The sequence below is a fragment of the Lissotriton vulgaris genome, chromosome 1_1 (assembly GCF_964263255.1).
Source record: "Lissotriton vulgaris chromosome 1_1, aLisVul1.2, whole genome shotgun sequence".
NCBI lineage: Eukaryota > Metazoa > Chordata > Amphibia > Caudata > Salamandridae > Lissotriton > Lissotriton vulgaris.
The window spans coordinates 245,920,714-245,940,537 of NC_141685.1; the positions used below are offsets into that span (position 1 = coordinate 245,920,714).

Consider the following 19,824-nt stretch of genomic DNA (forward strand, 5'->3'; position numbering starts at 1 on the left):
ACTCTGATACTTGAGAGCACTAGCGGCGCGCACCTGATATCTAAAATGTACAAAGCCTGCGCCCAACTGGTCCAGGCAGATGACACTAAGATCAGACAAGACTGGGAGGAAGACACGGGTAGTGCGATTTCGGACGACCAATGGGAGACATGTTGCAGGGTCACAGGGGACATCTCACTTAACAGTGGGCATAAGTTGTTACATGTTAAATTCCTCTGTTGCACCTATTTCACACCCACCATGGCCCATAGGATTGATGCCACTAGACCACATAACTGCCTTAAATGCGCTTCCCCACATGCCGGCTTCCTGCATCTGGTGTGGTCATGCCCCTGTTTGCAGCCCTTTTGGGCAGCGGCGCACGAGACGCTGGGGAAAATAATTGGGCTTCCACTTACCCCTCTTCCCGAAATTGCTCTCTTAGGGTATACGGTCCAGATTCCCCGAAAAGTAAGGAAGCTAGCGACACTGGGTTTACTATTGGCGAAGAGAGAGGTGGCCATACACTGGGGGAGGAGAACGGCCCCCAAATTGCAAGACTGGCTGAATAGCTTGGTATATTGCAACACCAACACTGAAACGTACGCCAGTCTTATGCCGTCAACGTCACACCCCAAAGACATATGGGGACTATTGAGGTCATATTTGCAAACTGCCACTCAGTCCGCCGATGCACAAGTGAACAGCGGCATAGTGCCGGAGGGTGTGGGCTGAGTGAGGAGCCCTATCAATATCGAAACTCACAACATAGCATGGGAGTTCACGGTGCGTGTCTGAGGCTCGGAGCGGTTGAAGTTATTGGCCAATCCTGTAAGCTTGCATGTTCTCATGGGTTGAATAAAAGGGTTTTGGGGGTGGTACGTATGGGAGTGGGCTGTGGGGTATCTCTGCATTGATTGTCATCATATATAGTGTTATACCGATCAGAGGTCAGGAATGTATGGCTCTCATTGTAATGGAACTGTATGCATTGCAATGCTATGTGTAATTATCCAATATCTGGAAAATAAAGCGTTAAAAAAAATTGCATGGGGGGTGACACAAAGGGCCTGTAGTTGGTGTATGTTAGTGTGCCACGCCTCAATATCCATCATTACTAACTACTGTTTATGAGTGCCAAGCGTGGATCCCTCGTTCAACTGACATACTGACGGGTTTCTCACTTCTTTATAGGTTGCTGGTTGCCTGCCTTTTGTTCTGAGGAAGCCTCTGTCTAATTCAGTCTTGTTTGAGGCCAAAACGTCAACACTATTTAGTCTCAGTCATGCATTGATTGTCGAACTTCGACTAATCCTGAACCATTTCAAGACGGGATCATGAATAATTTGTGTCCTATTGGTTAATGCATCAGATATATATATATATATATATGTTTTGTGCACTTTATTATTTGATCCATACTGTCACTTGTACTGCTTTTACAATAGGAGCACCGTTACTTTGAACTGCCTCAGAAATATTCTGCTGTGTGTTTATAATTGAATTCACGTCTAAAAATTGCTTTCTTGGGGCATTTATTGCTGTCCAAAAATAGGGTGTGCTCCTCTTGAGGAACCCCTAAGGATTGCCGAATGACTACTGAACGAATCGGAGTGGAACACTGTATATATATATCTCAAAGTGATAAACAGCATTTGTGAATGTCTGTTTTTACTTGAGTCTGCACATTAACGCCCTAACTATTGGCTTTGCCAATGCTTGTTTGTTACGGTGGCAAGCACTTTACCTGTACTTTGGCCGCAAGGCGCTTGTCGATTTGGCACGTCATTTAGTTGCAAAATACTTTGGGGCATATTTACAATAACTGGTGCATCCCTGCAGATCAGCAGGGATGCGCCAGTAATTGTGCGCCGCAGCTCCGCCATCATGGATGCGCCGCATTTACAATGCGGCGCACCATGGTGCAAAAACGGCACAGATGCGTCACGCATCTGTGCCGTAAAAGTGACGCATTGCTGGAGTTGCGTCGCAAGCGCGACGCAGCTCCAGCAATGCTCTGGGGGCCCTATCTAGTTAATGCTGCGTCAATCCAGGGAAGACATGGCTTGGCAGTTCGGGCTGGACTGTTCCCATGAGGCACAGGGTCAGACTGATTTGCATATAGCCATGTCTGAACTGGGGTGGCAGAGTGGGCTAAAGAACAGTGATAGATTAAACCCAGATCTTTTGACTGGGTGTGAGTGTTTGATTGATTCAGATGCTCCGTCCATCACCACCCCCTTTTGAACCGCTTTTGGCCGCCATAAGTGTGGCAGGGTATGCTCAGACGTGAGTCCCTTGCTCACTTTGCCACTGGATTCAAGCAAGCCGAAAAGAAAAAGGCTGAAGACGGCTGGAATGCCAGAAACCGGTCCTCGGAAGCTTGTTTCCGGTCCAGGGAAGACATGGCTTGGCAGTTCGGGCTGGACTGTTCCCATGAGGCACAGGGTCAGACTGATTTGCATATAGCCATGTCTGAACTGGGGTGACAGAGTGGGCTAAAGAACGGTGATGGATTAAACCCAGATCTTTTGACTGGGTGTGAGTGTTTGATTGATTCAGATGCTCCGTCCATCACCACCCCCTTTTGTACCGCGTCAATCCTTACTCCTGCTTCAGGCAGGCGCAGGGTTTTGACGCAGCATGGACCTAAAAGTGACTGAGTGAAATCTTGTAGATTTCACTCAGCCACTTTTAGGAGGCGTTCCTGCGCCGGAACGCCTCCCCTGCACAGGAACGCCTACATGTGGCGCAGGGCTTTACAACGTGACGCATCTCCCAGATGCGTCACGTTGTAAGTACCCCCGAACCATGGAGCAGGATTTGCGCCGCCGCTGCGTCACAAAAGTGACGCAACGCCGGCGTAAATGAGGCGCAAGGAGCTTGTAAATCTGCCCCTTCGCCTGTAGAAGTATTAGTTAATATTCCACACACGTGAATTACGAAAAGTTCTCTGGTTGGAACTTTTCTGACAATCAGGCCGGGTGCTCCATTTACCAACATACAAACTCGAAAAACATGTACCGTCTTTCCTTGTCCACTGGAAAGAGTACACAACTCCGAAAATGAAAAGCACTATCTCATTCACAAATTGATATATTTTCAACTTTAATTTTAGACGGTTAATAACATGTCTTTTACATTACATCTAATTTTTAATTAAAAAAACATTTATCCTCCCCGTCGGGGAATTGAACCCCGGTCTCCCGCGTGACAGGCGGGGATACTGACCACTATACTAACGAGGATCTGATACGGAAAACGTTTTCAAGATCCTAGTTGAGGCGGAACAAACAGCACAATTGGAGTGCAGTCGATCAAAGTTATACCATTGATTTTTCATGAAAACGCTGAAAGCAAAGATCACTAGTGTTTTTTTTTCACGCGATGTCCTACCTTGCACAGCCCGTTTGTCACTTTTGTCACACGATTAAGAAGAGCGCTAGAAAGGAACGTTCCCCTCGAGTGACCATTAGAGTCTACTGTGTCTCTCTAGGGCGCATGCGCGGTTTCACAGCCAATTAAAAGGCGTTTCGTTTGATGCCCTATTGTAGCACAGAACAAGGAACTTTCAGCTCTTGACACTGTAACAAAATCGGTGCAAAGCGGGCATTTAAATCCATTAAGCTTTTAAGTGGTCTAGAAAACGTGTTATTATAATGCTATTACCAAATTTGGTTGTATCATAACAATTTGAAATGCTGTGACCGCGCTTCTGTTCTTCAGACTAAATTAATGACATAGTGATAGATATAATCAAACAGAAAAGTATCTTTTCACTTAAGCTGGCATTACACAGTAACTATCAGTCCATGAAATATAACAATGTAAAGTGAAGTCTACGGGAATTATGCTTGAGTGGCTTTAAAACTCTGGTGGTTTGGTATGCATGTTACTTACGCCTGTCATTTCCATAGTTTCAGGGAGAGTGGGACTGACACCAAATGTGTGACATTTGAAATGACACTTTCACACAAGTAAATCAAACCAATGACTAGTATTCGAGCGCCTCCCTTTGAGTTTGCTGCTCAATTATCAAGACTAATGAACAAACATGCATGCAGCATCAGATGAATGCCTAGTAATAATCATTTTGTTGTGAATAATTAGAAATGAAAATGCTTCATTTCCGAGGCTGTTATTCTGTAAATTGAACATTATGAGGTCGGTGGAAGTGGCAGTGTACACATGCAAACAGTTTATAAGTGTAAAGGCGGTAATTTTGAGGGAAAAAAACTGCCAGGAGATGTATTTTCCCCATTCACATATTTTGAAGCAGAGGCACTTTTTGGTGGAGACAGCTAAAATAAAGCCATTTTTGTACCGTCCAGAAATGGTGAGTCTCCTGACTGAATTGGGTTTATTGGCATGTGTGCAGGGGCCTTCAGAGTGTGTCGATCACTCCTGTCCTCTTCACACCACTCTCTCCTGCAGCCTCTTATTAGACATGGGCACTCTTTTTATCCTCATATCTGTTTTAAACACTCAATATGCATATCTTACACTTCATTATTTTCTCTTCAGCGCCTCCTTTTCACTCTCTCCTGTGCGTGCTTCCTCACATCTCTGTCTCTTCACCAATCCCCCCACATATACAATGCACCCGCTCACCTGTACCCACTGCAGTTTTTATTTTACTTTCTCCCTGCCAATATTTTGACAGTTATGATCAAATAATCAATATAATCACAATACATTTGCATGCATGAAAACAATGTAGGACGGGAAAATGGGGGATTTTGAAAAAAAATCTATCTATCTATCTATCTATCTATCTATCTATCTATCTATCTATCTATCTATCTATCTATATTCACATATATAATAATATATTTAGCAATATATATATAGACCTTCGAAGCTTGCTCTCAAGAGCTGCAGCCTGCTCAGCATCCGTGTGTCTCTCCAGAGACATTATGATCACTGTTTCCGAGATGTGCCAGTCATATAAGCTGTAATAAACTGGGCTCATACAGTGTTGCCGGGGGAATCCCAGTCACCACTTTTCTTGGTCAGGTTCACACTGCCTGCGGCACTGCAGAAAGATTAAGCAAACGAGCCCTGACTAAACAAAAGCCATGCAGAAATCAAAGCGTATCAGTTTACCCACTGATGGCGCTAACAGCCAGCAGACACCCAGAAGCAAAAAACGCCATCATCAGGAACACCAAGACAGCCCTTCTCTGGGTAGACAAAGAACTGGAGGTCAGCATCAAAAACTCCAAGTGGGAGTCCTTGTGGCACAATCCCAGAATAACATTCAAAGGGGCCGTACTAACGAATGAGGTGTGGTGTAGCAAAGGGATCACAACACCGTCACAACTGGAGCTTAACAATAACCCACTCACTTTTGAGTCGCTGCAGGAGACACACAAACTGCACAACAGAGACTTCTACACCTTTCTTACCACCAAAGGAGCAATCACCAGAGCCAACCTATCGAAACAAAAACCCTCAATATTACAGTACACACAGAACCTAAACAAAGTGGGACACCAGACAGCCCTTCTCAGGGTAGACAAAGAACTGGAGGTCAGCATCAAAAACTCCAAGTGGGAGTCCTTGTGGCACAACCCCAGAATAACATACAAAGGGGCCGTACTAACGAATGAGGGGTGGTGTAGCAAAGGGATCACAACACCGGCACAACTAGAACTTAACAACAACCCACTCACTTTTGAGACGCTGCAGGAGACACACAAACTGCACAACAGAGACTTCTACACCTTTCTTAGCACCAAAGCAGCAATCACCAGAGCCAACCTATCGAAACAAAAACCCTCAATATTACAGTACACACAGAACCTAAACAAACTGGGACACCAGACAGCGCACATCCACAAACTCATCACCCCGTGCACCACAACGCTCAACAAGACGCTAGCATTTTGGGAGGGGGCATACAGTAATCCACTTACCGAAGCAGCAAAAGCCAGGCTATGGTGATCGGCCTCAAAAAACAAAGTAACACCCCAGCTTGCCCAAACGAAATACTGGCTGTTGCACAGGCTACATTGGAGTGTAGGGACAATGACACCTGCTGGAACTGCCAGAAAGCAAGGGGAGACCTAGCACACATTCTATACGACTTCCCCAAGGTCAAGGCATTCTGGGGCAAGGTCCATGACTTTATAGACGCACTCACGGGCAGCCAATCCACACGCGGCCTACCAGGCATCACCATGGCCTTCCTGGATACAACACTCGACTCGAAAGAAAACAGTGACCGAGTAGATGTTCTGCTCACTGCCGCTGCCAAAACAGTCCTAGGCAACTGGAAGGACACGGGGAAAGCCTCCTTCAAACGCTGGTTCAACTGGGTAACCTTTCTGAGAGGGGCGGACAATATAGCAGCAAACTATCAACCAGCCAACCACACAGCAAGAAGGGGGATGTGGTCAGCCCTAGATGCTCACCTGGAACAATAACCCCCACCTCCCTCTCTTCTTCTTTCTTTCTTTTTGTCTCCACTGTCACTAAAGCCAAGTAAATGGGTCAAACTGCATTATTTTGTATATGCAAATTATATTTTGAATAAAAATACTTTGAAATCAAAGCGTATCAGTCATTACTATAAAGAGGTAAGTATGTGTGACAATGCATTTAGTGCGGTAATGCGGGGATACTCACTAAAATGCATTAGACTAACCCCGATGCGTGGTACTTGGCAGGAGTGCTCCAGCTATGGAGTCATCTCCATGTCAGATCTCGTCCTGCTGAACCAAGTGGCGGACGACTGAAATCGCAATTCTTCCAGTCCAAGTTTTTGTTTGAGACGTTTCGGTTGAAATCATTTTCGGAGCATTAGAAAATCCAGGCTGCAAAGATGTGGATGAGCTACTCCTGCTGGTATCAGGGAAACCTGAAAGCTGTGAAGACAGTGGGGAGAACTCAACTGCATGATCTGGTAAGCACATGAGCTCTGGCCCAAGAACTCAGGTGATACAAGACCGCTACTCCGTCACACATCAACACTGCTCTGAAAGAGCCCACTCTGGTATTAAATATAGATACCAGATGGCTCTATGTCTCCAAGGATGCAAGACTCTAATGCCATGTCTTTCTTTTGCAAATTATTGTTTTCTGGTGTGGAAGCAGAACCACAAACTCCCAAAATTCAGGAAACCCCAAAATTCAAAACACTCAAAATTTTCCAGAGGCGATTTCACTTCAGGGTTGATTGGGCGCTAAAATGCACCCTCCCCAACATCAGACCCAACATAAGCCTAGAAGAGTAGCAATTAAGTAACAGGGACCACTCAAAAACTGGGTTCTAGAGCAAGGTAAAGTTAAAGGGATTTGTTACAGAATCTCAAAACCAAATAATACAGAAATAAAAGTTAAATGCCATGAAGGCTCAAATAAAGTGTAAGAAATCAGTAATATTTCAAGTCTGACGTGAACATATTAATTAATAAGAACTCAGACTGCATCCCCAGCTGAAATACGTTCAGGAGAATCTAAAAATCTGGCTCACCCCTTGAATTTAGGGGCTCTCATGCACAATTCATGCATACAAAATTAGAGAAAACTGCAGTTTCAGCATGGCATGTTCAAAGATAAAACATTTTAGGCAAATCAGAGAATAAACACGTCACTAAAAAGCATAAAACATTGACCCACTTCTAATCAATGTTGAGCAGCTTTGATGTCACATTGTCATAGCAAGTCCAACAATACAATATTTCAAACAGTGGGCTGTGTTCCAGGAGAGGAGTGCTAACCCAACAATGGAGCTACAGAGGCAGGACCTGGGGCAGTTTGCAACATTAGGAACTTAAAGAAAGTTTTTTTGCAATACTTAAACATTTAGGAAAACTACTGAATGATGGCATTTTGTCTTTGCTCTGTGGGGGGAGAAGGTGGGAGGGGAACGAGAAGGAGGGAAATGACCAGGCAGCATCAAAACACTATCCATGTAAATTCAAAATGAAGTTTTCAGTAAAATGTGGCCGAACTAAAATACATTCATAAACACTGTTAGAAATGGGGGTCTTAAGTTGGCAATGGTTTGCACCTTTGTCCAAATAGGGATGCTTGCTTCTAGTCAGGGAAAGGGGGATACACTCCTGAAATAAACCCTACTCACTCCCTTGAAAACTTGGCATGAGCAGACAGGCTTATTTCATAGGCAGTGTGTAAAGCATTTGTGAGTGAACACATACAGTAATATAGTGAAAACATTACAAATGGACTCAACAACAGTTTAGAAAAATAAGTAATATTTATCTAAACTAGACCAAACAACAAAAATCCACAATACAGTATCCAACAATAAGACTTTCAAATGGTAGAAATAGTTCCGCTCAAGCAAGTTGTAAATGTGACCAGTGGTCGAAGTGGGGACAAAAAAGTAGGGGAACTGTGGGCGGAGACTCAGGGGGCGGGAATAAGCAGAGGATTGGATTAGTGGGCGGAGTTGGAGGTGTGGCTAAAAATAGCAAAACATACCAATTTTTTGTGCATTTGACATTTCACTGACCAGTTACAGCTTATAACGTTATTTAATTCAAACAATCGATACACATGTTTATTTGAGGTTTAATATATAAGTTGTTTATATTTAATTCATTTACAATGTGGGACATGTTTCCAATCACAGAATATTCCAAATACGCGTATAAGTGGAATCATAAGCCATTTGTCTCCGAGCCATGCAGTTTCTTTCGTTGGCACTTCTCCTCCCTTTTTCTAACCATTTCTGAACATAAAATTCAGGTTTAAATTCTATGACAGGAGGCCCCACGATGTTTATGAACATTATAGAAGACAGACGATTTATTGATATTCTGTTCCGCAGTGGTGTGAGCACATCGTTCATTACACTAAAGCCCCATTCACATTCAGCAGTTGAGGTACAAAAGGTGTTTATAATGTGCACTAATGGTTTCAGGCTTTCAGGGATGCAATTTTTATTTTGTTTGTACTCTCTGAAACCAAGGATGTACTGCCTAGTATCAAATACATGCAACTTGCTACAAAGGTTTTGTAATTCTCCCTCACCGTATAAGATGTCTACTGGATGAATGAGAGCCACCCTAATAGCAAAGCTGAGGAATGATCGCCATCCACACATTAGTCCAGGACCTGGCAACTCAAAACCCATTAATGTTTACACCCATTCCAGCGGCAGGCGGAACCTACAGCTTACACCCAGCACAGGCCCTACCACACTGGCCCTGGACCACGTCTCACCCTTCTCCGGACAGTCCAGGAATGACTGTAACCTTTGTGCTCCCCCACCCGTGGCACCTTTTAGAAGAGGAGAACATTTTGCAGTGCTCACATTTGAAAAGTCATTCCCTGCTAGTATTTGTTACACAACTGTGTTTACCATGTCTCATGTTTGTAAACTGGATGTAATTTAAGAGGTGGCTTCATGTGGTGAAAACTTTTTTGCAGCTTTCAGGGGCGGCTGGTGACATTTGAAAGTGGTGGGGGCGTAAACTAATTTGCATATTGCACCGCAGCGAGCGAGCCCGAACCACCTTGCATCCATCCATACATCATTCATGCATCCACCCATCCATCCACCCACCCACCCACCCATCCTGCATCCATACATCATTCATTCATGCATCCACCCATCCATCCATCCACCCATCCATCCACCCATCCACCATCCATTCATGCATCCACCCATCCATCCATCCTGCATCCATCATTCATTCATCCATCCACCCATCCATCCACCCATCCATCCTGCATCCATCATCCACCCATCCATCCACCCACCCTGCATCCATCCTGCATCCATCATTCATTCATGCATCCACCCATCCATCCACCCATCCATCCTACATCCAGCCTGCATCCATCATTCATTCATGCATCCACCCATCCATCCATCCACCCATCCATCCACCAATTCTGCATCCATCCTGCATCCATCATTCATTCATGCATCCACCCATCCATCCACCCATCCATCCATCATCCACCCATCCATCCTGCATCCATCCTGCATCCATCATTCATTCATGCATCCACCCATCCATCCATCCACCCATCCATCCTGCATCCATCATTCATTCACCCATCCATCCATCCATCCACCCTGCATCCACCCTGCATCCATCCTGCATTCATGCATCCATCCATCCATCCACCCATCCACCCATCCACCCATCCACCCATCCACCATCCATTCATGCATCCACCCATCCATCCATCCTGCATCCATCATTCATTCATGCATCCACCCATCCATCCACCCATCCATCCTGCATCCATCATTCATTCATGCATCCACCCATCCATCCACCCACCCATCCATCCTGCATCCATCATTCATTCATGCATCCACCCATCCATCCATCCACCCATCTTCCTGCATCCATCATTCATTCATGCATCCACCCATCCATCCATCCACCCATCTTCCTGCATCCATCATTCATTCATGCACCCATCCATCCATCCACCCTGCATCCATCCTGCATCCATCATTCATTCATGCATCCACCCATCCATCCACCCATCCACCATCCATTCATGCATCCACCCATCCATCCATCCTGCTTCCATCATTCATTCATGCATCCACCCATCTATCCTGTATCCATCATTCATTCATGCATCCACCCATCCATCCACCCACCCATCCACCCACCCATCCATCCTGCATCCATCCTGCATCCATCCTGCATCCATCATTCATTCATGCATCCACCCATCCATCCACCCATCCATCCTGCATCCATCCTGCATCCATCATCCACCCATCCATCCACCCACCCATCCTGCATCCATCCTGCATCCATCCTGCATCCATCATTCATTCATGCATCCACCCATCCATCCACCCATACATCCACCAATTCTGCATCCATCCTGCATCCATCATTTATTCATGCATCCACCCATCCATCCATCCACCCATCCATCCATCCACCCATCCATCCATCATCCACCCATCCATCCTGCATCCATCCTGCATCCATCATTCATTCATGCATCCACCCATCCATCCATCCACCCATCCATCCTGCATCCATCATTCATTCATGCACCCATCCATCCATCCACCCCGCATTCATCCTGCATCCATCATTCATTCATGCATTCACCCATCCATCCTGCATCCATCATTCATTCATGCATCCACCCACCCATCCATCCTGCATTCATCCTGCATCCATCATTTATTCATGCATGAGGGCAAACCGATATGTTGTGGGTATTAAATTGCTAAATAAACGACAATATTGGAATTAGAATTAGTAGAGGGGATCTTATGTTATCATTACACCTGTCAAATGACTGCATTGTTACTTCATTCAGTGTGTTTAAGAGTTTAGCGAAAAACGTTTTCTGCACAGGAAAATGTATGTTTATTTCGGTTTTCATACTTTTACAGACTGTCTTCCTCTGTTCTAAGTGAAATCTTTTTGTCATCTGCCTGGGGCTTCTTATCTCTGTGTTCTGGGACGTGCGGGCGGGTTTTCTACACAGTAATATAAGGCCAGCTTTACGTTAGATGCCAAGCCCCCCAAATAATTGAGAATAACACAATAAAAATGTTCATGCATGTAGATTGTTTTTTTTAAAGTAAGAATGCCGCAAATAAGTTAGGGACACTGCCTTAGAGGAAGGCCAATTGTGTTTACAGTCTGCCTACTCCTGAAATACGTCCATTATTGCAGGCTACCAGAGCACTGTCCCTACCAGCCAGGAGGCCAGTCCATCACAGGACCAGTGCCCAAGCTGAGTCATGCACATTGAAGAAAGTAGGGCAGACCATAGCGCCAGTTCAAGCACCCCACAGTCAGTCAGCATGGCGATAAGCAAAGCAAGCCACATTGATCCCCAGCAACTCCTGCATACCACCCAACACTTCTGCGCATCCTTGCTTCAGAATGCTGCACACCCCACCATAGAGCCTCCATAAGTACGAGCACACCTGGGTGCTTATAATGAATCTGGGTCAGAGCTTATAGAGGTACCAGCACCAAACGTCACTACTAAGTGGGCCTAATCAGTAGATTCTCTAACCTCGGTGCAAACGGTTTGAGATGTGACCCGTATACATCACACTTTGACAGGATGGCAGAAAAATACAAGCGAGTAAGAAGCAGGTGATGGAGTGAAGAAAAGAGAATGGTTTGGAGATAAAATACGAGGAAAGGCAGAGAGAAAGAAGACAGAAGCAGCAAAGAAAAGGGATAAGGAGAATTATGCACCAAGTGTTTTATTCCCCCCACTTACTTACTTGATGTTTGGGGAGTTCGGCTTCAGAGGCAGTCCAGGCTCCTCGTGCAGGCCCGGATCAGCGAAAGGGTAGAGCTGTAAAGGAGGGGCACTTCTCCTCCCTTTTTCTAACCATTTCTGAACATAAAATTCAGGTTTAAATTCTATGACAGGAGGCCCCACGATGTTTATGAACATTATAGAAGACAGACGATTTATTGATATTCTGTTCCGCAGTGGTGTGAGCACATCGTTCATTACACTAAAGCCCCGGTCACATTCAGCAGTTGAGGTACAAAAGGTGTTTATAATGTGCACTAATGGTTTCAGGCTTTCAGGGATGCAATTTTTATTTTGTTTGTACTCTCTGAAACCAAGGATGTACTGCCTAGTATCAAATACATGCAACTTGCTACAAAGGTTTTGTAATTCTCCCTCAACGTATAAGATGTCTACTGGATGAATGAGAGCCACCCTAATAGCAAAGCTGAGGAATGATCGCCATCCACACATTAGTCCAGGACCTGGCAACTCAAAACCCATTAATGTTTACACCCATTCCAGCGGCAGGCGGAACCTACAGCTTACACCCAGCACAGGCCCTACCACACTGGCCCTGGACCACGTCTCACCCTTCTCCGGACAGTCCAGGAATGACTGTAACCTTTGTGCTCCCCCACCCGTGGCACCTTTTAGAAGAGGAGAACATTTTGCAGTGCTCACATTTGAAAAGTCATTCCCTGCTAGTATTTGTTACACAACTGTGTTTGCCATGTCTCATGTTTGTAAACTGGATGTAATTTAAGAGGTGGCTTCATGTGGTGAAAACTTTTTTGCAGCTTTCAGGGGCGGCTGGTGACATTTGAAAGTGGTGGGGGCGTAAACTAATTTGCATATTGCACCGCAGCGAGCGAGCGAGCCCGAACCACCTTGCATCCATCCATACATCATTCATGCATCCACCCATCCATCCACCCACCCACCCACCCATCCTGCATCCATACATCATTCATTCATGCATCCACCCATCCATCCATCCACCCATCCATCCACCCATCCACCATCCATTCATGCATCCACCCATCCATCCATCCTGCATCCATCATTCATTCATCCATCCACCCATCCATCCACCCATCCATCCTGCATCCATCACCCACCCATCCATCCACCCACCCTGCATCCATCCTGCATCCCTCATTCATTCATGCATCCACCCATCCATCCACCCATCCATCCTACATCCATCCTGCATCCATCATTCATTCATGCATCCACCCATCCATCCATCCACCCATACATCCACCAATTCTGCATCCATCCTGCATCCGTCATTCATTCATGCATCCACCCATCCATCCACCCATCCATCCACCCATCCATCCATCATCCACCCATCCATCCTGCATCCATCCTGCATCCATCATTCATTCATGCATCCACCCATCCATCCATCCACCCATCCATCCTGCATCCATCATTCATTCACCCATCCATCCATCCATCCACCCTGCATCCACCCTGCATCCATCCTGCATTCATGCATCCATCCATCCATCCACCCATCCACCCATCCACCCATCCACCCATCCACCATCCATTCATGCATCCACCCATCCATCCATCCTGCATCCATCATTCATTCATGCATCCACCCATCCATCCACCCATCCATCCTGCATCCATCATTCATTCATGCATCCACCCATCCATCCACCCACCCATCCATCCTGCATCCATCATTCATTCATGCATCCACCCATCCATCCATCCACCCATCCACCCACCCATCCATCCATCATCCACCCATCCATCCTGCATCCATCATTCATTCATGCATCCACCCATCCATCCATCCACCCATCTTCCTGCATCCATCATTCATTCATGCACCCATCCATCCATCCACCCTGCATCCATCCTGCATCCATCATTCATTCATGCATCCACCCATCCATCCACCCATCCACCATCCATTCATGCATCCACCCATCCATCCATCCTGCTTCCATCATTCATTCATGCATCCACCCATCCATCCTGTATCCATCATTCATTCATGCATCCACCCATCCATCCACCCACCCATCCACCCACCCATCCATCCTGCATCCATCCTGCATCCATCATTCATTCATGCATCCACCCATGCATCCACCCATCCATCCTGCATCCATCCTGCATCCATCATCCACCCATCCATCCACCCACCCATCCTGCATCCATCCTGCATCCATCATTCATTCATGCATCCACCCATCCATCCACCCATACATCCACCAATTCTGCATCCATCCTGCATCCATCATTTATTCATGCATCCACCCATCCATCCATCCACCCATCCATCCATCCACCCATCCATCCATCATCCACCCATCCATCCTGCATCCATCCTGCATCCATCATTCATTCATGCATCCACCCATCCATCCACCCATACATCCACCAATTCTGCATCCATCCTGCATCCATCATTCATTCATGCATCCACCCATCCATCCATCCACCCATCCATCCTGCATCCATCATTCATTCATGCACCCATCCATCCATCCACCCTGCATCCATCCTGCATCCATCATTCATTCATGCATTCACCCATCCATCCTGCATCCATCATGCATTCATGCATCCACCCACCCATCCATCCTGCATTCATCCTGCATCCATCATTTATTCATGCATGAGGGCAAACCGATATGTTGTGGGTATTAAATTGCTAAATAAACGACAATATTGGAATTAGAATTAGTAGAGGGGATCTTATGTTATCATTACACCTGTCAAATGACTGCATTGTTACTTCATTCAGTGTGTTTAAGAGTTTAGTGAAAAACGTTTTCTGCACAGGAAAATGTATGTTTATTTCGGTTTTCATACTTTTACAGACTGTCTTCCTCTGTTCTAAGTGAAATCTTTTTGTCATCTGCCTGGGGCTTCTTATCTCTGTGTTCTGGGACGTGCGGGCGGGTTTTCTACACAGTAATATAAGGCCAGCTTTACGTTAGATGCCAAGCCCCCCAAATAATTGAGAATAACACAATAAAAATGTTCACGCATGTAGATTGTTTTTTTTAAAGTAAAAATGCCGCAAATAAGTTAGGGACACTGCCTTAGAGGAAGGCCAATTGTGTTTACAGTCTGCCTACTCCTGAAATACGTCCATTATTGCAGGCTACCAGAGCACTGTCCCTACCAGCCAGGAGGCCAGTCCATCACAGGACCAGTGCCCAAGCTGAGTCATGCACATTGAAGAAAGTAGGGCAGACCATAGCGCCAGTTCAAGCACCCCACAGCCAGTCAGCATGGCGATAAGCAAAGCAAGCCACATTGATCCCCAGCAACTCCTGCATACCACCCAACACTTCTGCGCATCCTTGCTTCAGAATGCTGCACACCCCACCATAGAGCCTCCATAAGTACGAGCACACCTGGGTGCTTATAATGAATCTGGGTCAGAGCTTATAGAGGTACCAGCACCAAACGTCACTACTAAGTGGGCCTAATCAGTAGATTCTCTAACCTCGGTGCAAACGGTTTGAGATGTGACCCGTATACATCACACTTTGACAGGATGGCAGAAAAATACAAGCGAGTAAGAAGCAGGTGATGGAGTGAAGAAAAGAGAATGGTTTGGAGATAAAATACGAGGAAAGGCAGAGAGAAAGAAGACAGAAGCAGCAAAGAAAAGGGATAAGGAGAATTATGCACCAAGTGTTTTATTCCCCCCACTTACTTACTTGATGTTTGGGGAGTTCGGCTTCAGAGGCAGTCCAGGCTCCTTGTGCAGGCCCGGATCAGCGAAAGGGTAGAGCTGTAAAGGAGGGGTCAGGGACCTCTGGGCAGGCACGGGTCGGAGAGTAATTTACAGGAGAGGCTGGTGGGGCTGGGTCAGCTTTTCAGTGGCTGGCTGGCGTGCAGATATATAGCAAGTCAAGAAGTCCCCCAGGTGGCGTCCCTCAGTCTGATTGACACCAAAAGAATCATTGTCACAGTGGGGGCTGGCAGCGTTGCGGGTGTGAATCACGGGCTCACAGTAGCCACAGGGCCATCAGAGTAGCCGTTTTCGCACCATGCTACACTGATGGCCCTTTCACTCTCGGTTTGCAGGCCCATTAGACACAGCAGGGAAGGGGAGGAGGTCGGGCGCCCTGCAGAGGCCTCCTGAATATTCACGGTGCACCACTCGTGCGGCGAAAAAAAAAGTGTACTTTTAAAGTATGGCAACTTTACAGTCCCCGGTACGCTCTATCAAAATTAAGAAGTAGGGGAACGGACTAACACAATTTTAAGAAGTAGGGGCACGCCGTGCCCTTCCGTCCCCGCCCACTTCTAACGCTGAATGTGACACATTTGTCACAAAGTACTTTAGATGCGTCACGCAATACAAACAAAAGGGTCGCAGGGAAGGTGATGCGTCAGTTCCTTGCTTCGGGGGAGGCAATGCGTCTGTTCCTTGCAGAGCAGGGGAGGTGATGCGTCTGTTCCTTACCGGAGAGGAAGGGGTGCATCTGTTTATTACTGCGTTACGGTGATGATGCGTCAAGATGGCGCCTCGATGCATGGTGATGATCCAGTGCGATCCGACAATCCGGTACGATGAGTGATCTTTTGTAGCCATATGGCAGGTGCTGCGAAGGTCTTCTCTGTGATGCAGCCTGGTGTGGATGCGGCACGCTTCTTCCTGGTTGCTCTGCGAGGCGTCGTAACCAAGTGCGGATCCCCGTGGCTCGCCAGTGCTTCGGGAATCGGTGTTGATGCAACACGCTTCTTCTGGTTGAGTCGATCTTCCAGATCCCAGCAACAAACAGTCTCTAGAGGTCCTAAACAGCAATAGGCACCACTCAGCTGGTTAGAATTCCCAGCAAGGAAATTCAAGGGGAGCTGGTGGTGACGTCTTTGTATCCCTGAGACTTCAGAACAGGAGGCCAGCTCAGTTTTAAGCCTTTGGAGATCTTTCTCAAGACGACAAAGCAAACAGCAAAGTCCTTTTCTCCTTTCCTTGGCAATAAGTGACCACTGCAGGCCAACCCCAAACAGCAAACAGCACAGGGACAGTAATCTTCCTCAGCTTCTCCGGTTCTTCTCCTTGGCAAAGGTTTTCTCTTGATTTCCCAGAAGTGATCTAAAGTTCTGGGGTCTGGGTCCCTCTTTTTATACACACAAATTCTTTGTTCTCTGATGGCAGAAAGTGTCTGTACCCAGCCAAAACCAGTTCTGTCCTCTCTGGTGCAGCTTCCTGGTAGGAGGTGGAGACAGTATTGTTGAAAGCAGACCTGACCTAGGCAGGTGAAAGGAATTCTCCTCCCCCTACTCTAAATTCTATCCAGGTCCCATTCATCCCAGCCCTGACTCATCTGACTGCCGGAGCCGCTGCGCTCTCCCAGCCCCTGTCACTAACAAGCCAGACATACAATACACAAACCTAGCAGAGGCACACTTGATGGTTAGGCAAGAAAATACCTACTTTCTAAAAGGGGTATTTTCAAACACAGAATGTAAAAATAACCCACCCTAAAAGATGCACTATAACATTCTGAGTTCAGGCATACTAAACTTTATTTTCCTATCTTGTTCTGAGGGTCAGTTATGATTATAAGATGTTATACACTAAGGGCCCGATTCACAGAATGAACTTAAGACTCAATCCTAAACTTACTACTATTTTGGTATTCACAGAATGAACTTACTGCTTTTGGTATTCACAGAAGTTAGGATTTTGTCTTAAGTTTGACTTAAGACAGACTTAAGACAAAATCCTAAGTTCTGTGAATACCAAAAGTAGTAAGTTCATTCTGTGAATGCCAAAAGTAGTAAGTGCATTCTGTGACTCCCAAAATAGTAGTAAGTTTAGGATTGAGTCTTAAGTTCATTCTGTGAATCGGGCCCTAACTGCCTATTCTGACCTATGGGAACAGATAGCCTTGCAATAGTGAAAAACGGAATTGGCAGTATTTCACTATCAGGAAATGCTACACACATTAGAGCATTTCCTACCTTTCTCATTCAATACATACTGCCCACAGGGGTACCTTGGGCCTACCTTAGGGTGACTAATATGTAGAAAAGAGTTTTAGGGACTTGCCAAGTCGACATTGCAGTCCCAGACTGCACATAGGCTCTGCAATGGCAGGCCTTATACACATTTTTACAAGGCTGCTTCTGTGGGTGGCACAATCAGTGCTGCAAGCCCCTCATCATCATTTGATTTACAGGCCCTGGGCACACATGGGGGCATATTAACGAGTTCTGGCGCATCTCTGCATATCAGCAGAGATGAGCCAGAACAAATGCGTCACGCAAAACTACCCTTGCGTCACGGCAGATGCGCTGCATTTACAATGCAGCGTGCCATGGCACAAGGGTAGGCAGATGCGTGACGCGTCGCTAGTGTTAATATTTCCTGCTAACGCGAGCGCAAAATACATTCTTATGCATGAAGTAAAAGAAAAATGATGCAATGTATAGGAATTCTTGAATGCATTTATGTGTACTGTCATCGATTGTGAGAGGCCTGTGGGCCTACGCCCTGCTTTGCAACAACCTGTTCTGCACCTGATGACTCACGATCGTGAGAGCCCTGTGTGAATAGGTCCTGCATTTTCACATCCAGTTCTGCACCTGATGATGATGAGAGGTCTGTGTGCCTAGGCTCTGCATTGCTGCTTACTCCTCTACATCTGATGACTGATGATGGTGAAAGGCCTGTGTGCCTAAGACCTGTATTGCCGCATCTTGTTTTTTGGCTGATGATCATGAGAGGCCTGTGTGCCTATGTCCTGCATTGCTGCCTTCTGTTGTGCACCTGATGCCCGGTGATTGTGAGAGGCCTGTGTGCTAAAGTTCTGCATTACCACACCTGGCGATCATGAGAGGCCTGTGTGCCTAGGCCCTGCATTGCTGCCTTCTGTTGTGCACCTGATGCCCGGTGATTGTGAGAGGCCTGTGTGCTAAAGTTCTGCATTACCACACCTGGCGATCATGAGAGGCCTGTGTGCCTAGGCCCTGCATTGCTGGAACCTGTTTTACACCAGATGATCGTGAGAGGCCAATGTGTCTAAGCCCTGCATTGCAGCATCCTGTTGCTCAACTGAAGATTGTCAGAGGCCTGTGTGCCTAAGCCCTGCATCGCTGCATCCTATCCTTCACCTAAGGATTGTGAGAGGACTGTGTGTCTAAGCCCTGTACTGTTGCATCTTGTTCTCCACCTGATGATTGTAAGAGGCCTGTGTGCCGAAGCCCTGCATTGCTGCATCATGTTTTACACCTAATGACTGTAAGATGACTGTGTATCTAAGTCCTGCATTTCTGCGTCTTGTACTGTGCCCCATGGCCAGGGGACGCTCTTCAGTCTGAACTTTGCATCGTAGCATCCCCTTCTGCACCTAGTGATTAGTCCATGCACCTGATAACCTGCAGCACCGCATCACTTTGCCAAGGGGCTAATTATGGTGAGTGTGCCCAGATCACCACATACTGAGCCATTTCAAATGGCTTATGACTCTGTGGACCCTTGAGTCTGATCCTCATGCACTACAACATACCGTAGTGGCACTTGAGCATGCATGACCCTAGCATCTAAACCCTCTTCTTTCGTGGTACCTCTTCTACCGTGTGGTGCAGGCAGCACCTGCATCATCATTCATTAGGCTG

The 19,824-nt window shown here is 46.3% G+C and overlaps 1 non-coding gene across 1 annotated transcript; it reads right to left on the bottom strand.

The window, feature by feature from the left end:
- Positions 1 to 3,155: 3,155 nt before the first annotated feature.
- On the bottom strand, positions 3,156 to 3,227 carry TRNAD-GUC (transfer RNA aspartic acid (anticodon GUC)). The gene has a single exon. It is a non-coding gene; the product is annotated as a tRNA-Asp (tRNA).
- Between the last annotated feature and the right edge of the window lie 16,597 nt (positions 3,228 to 19,824).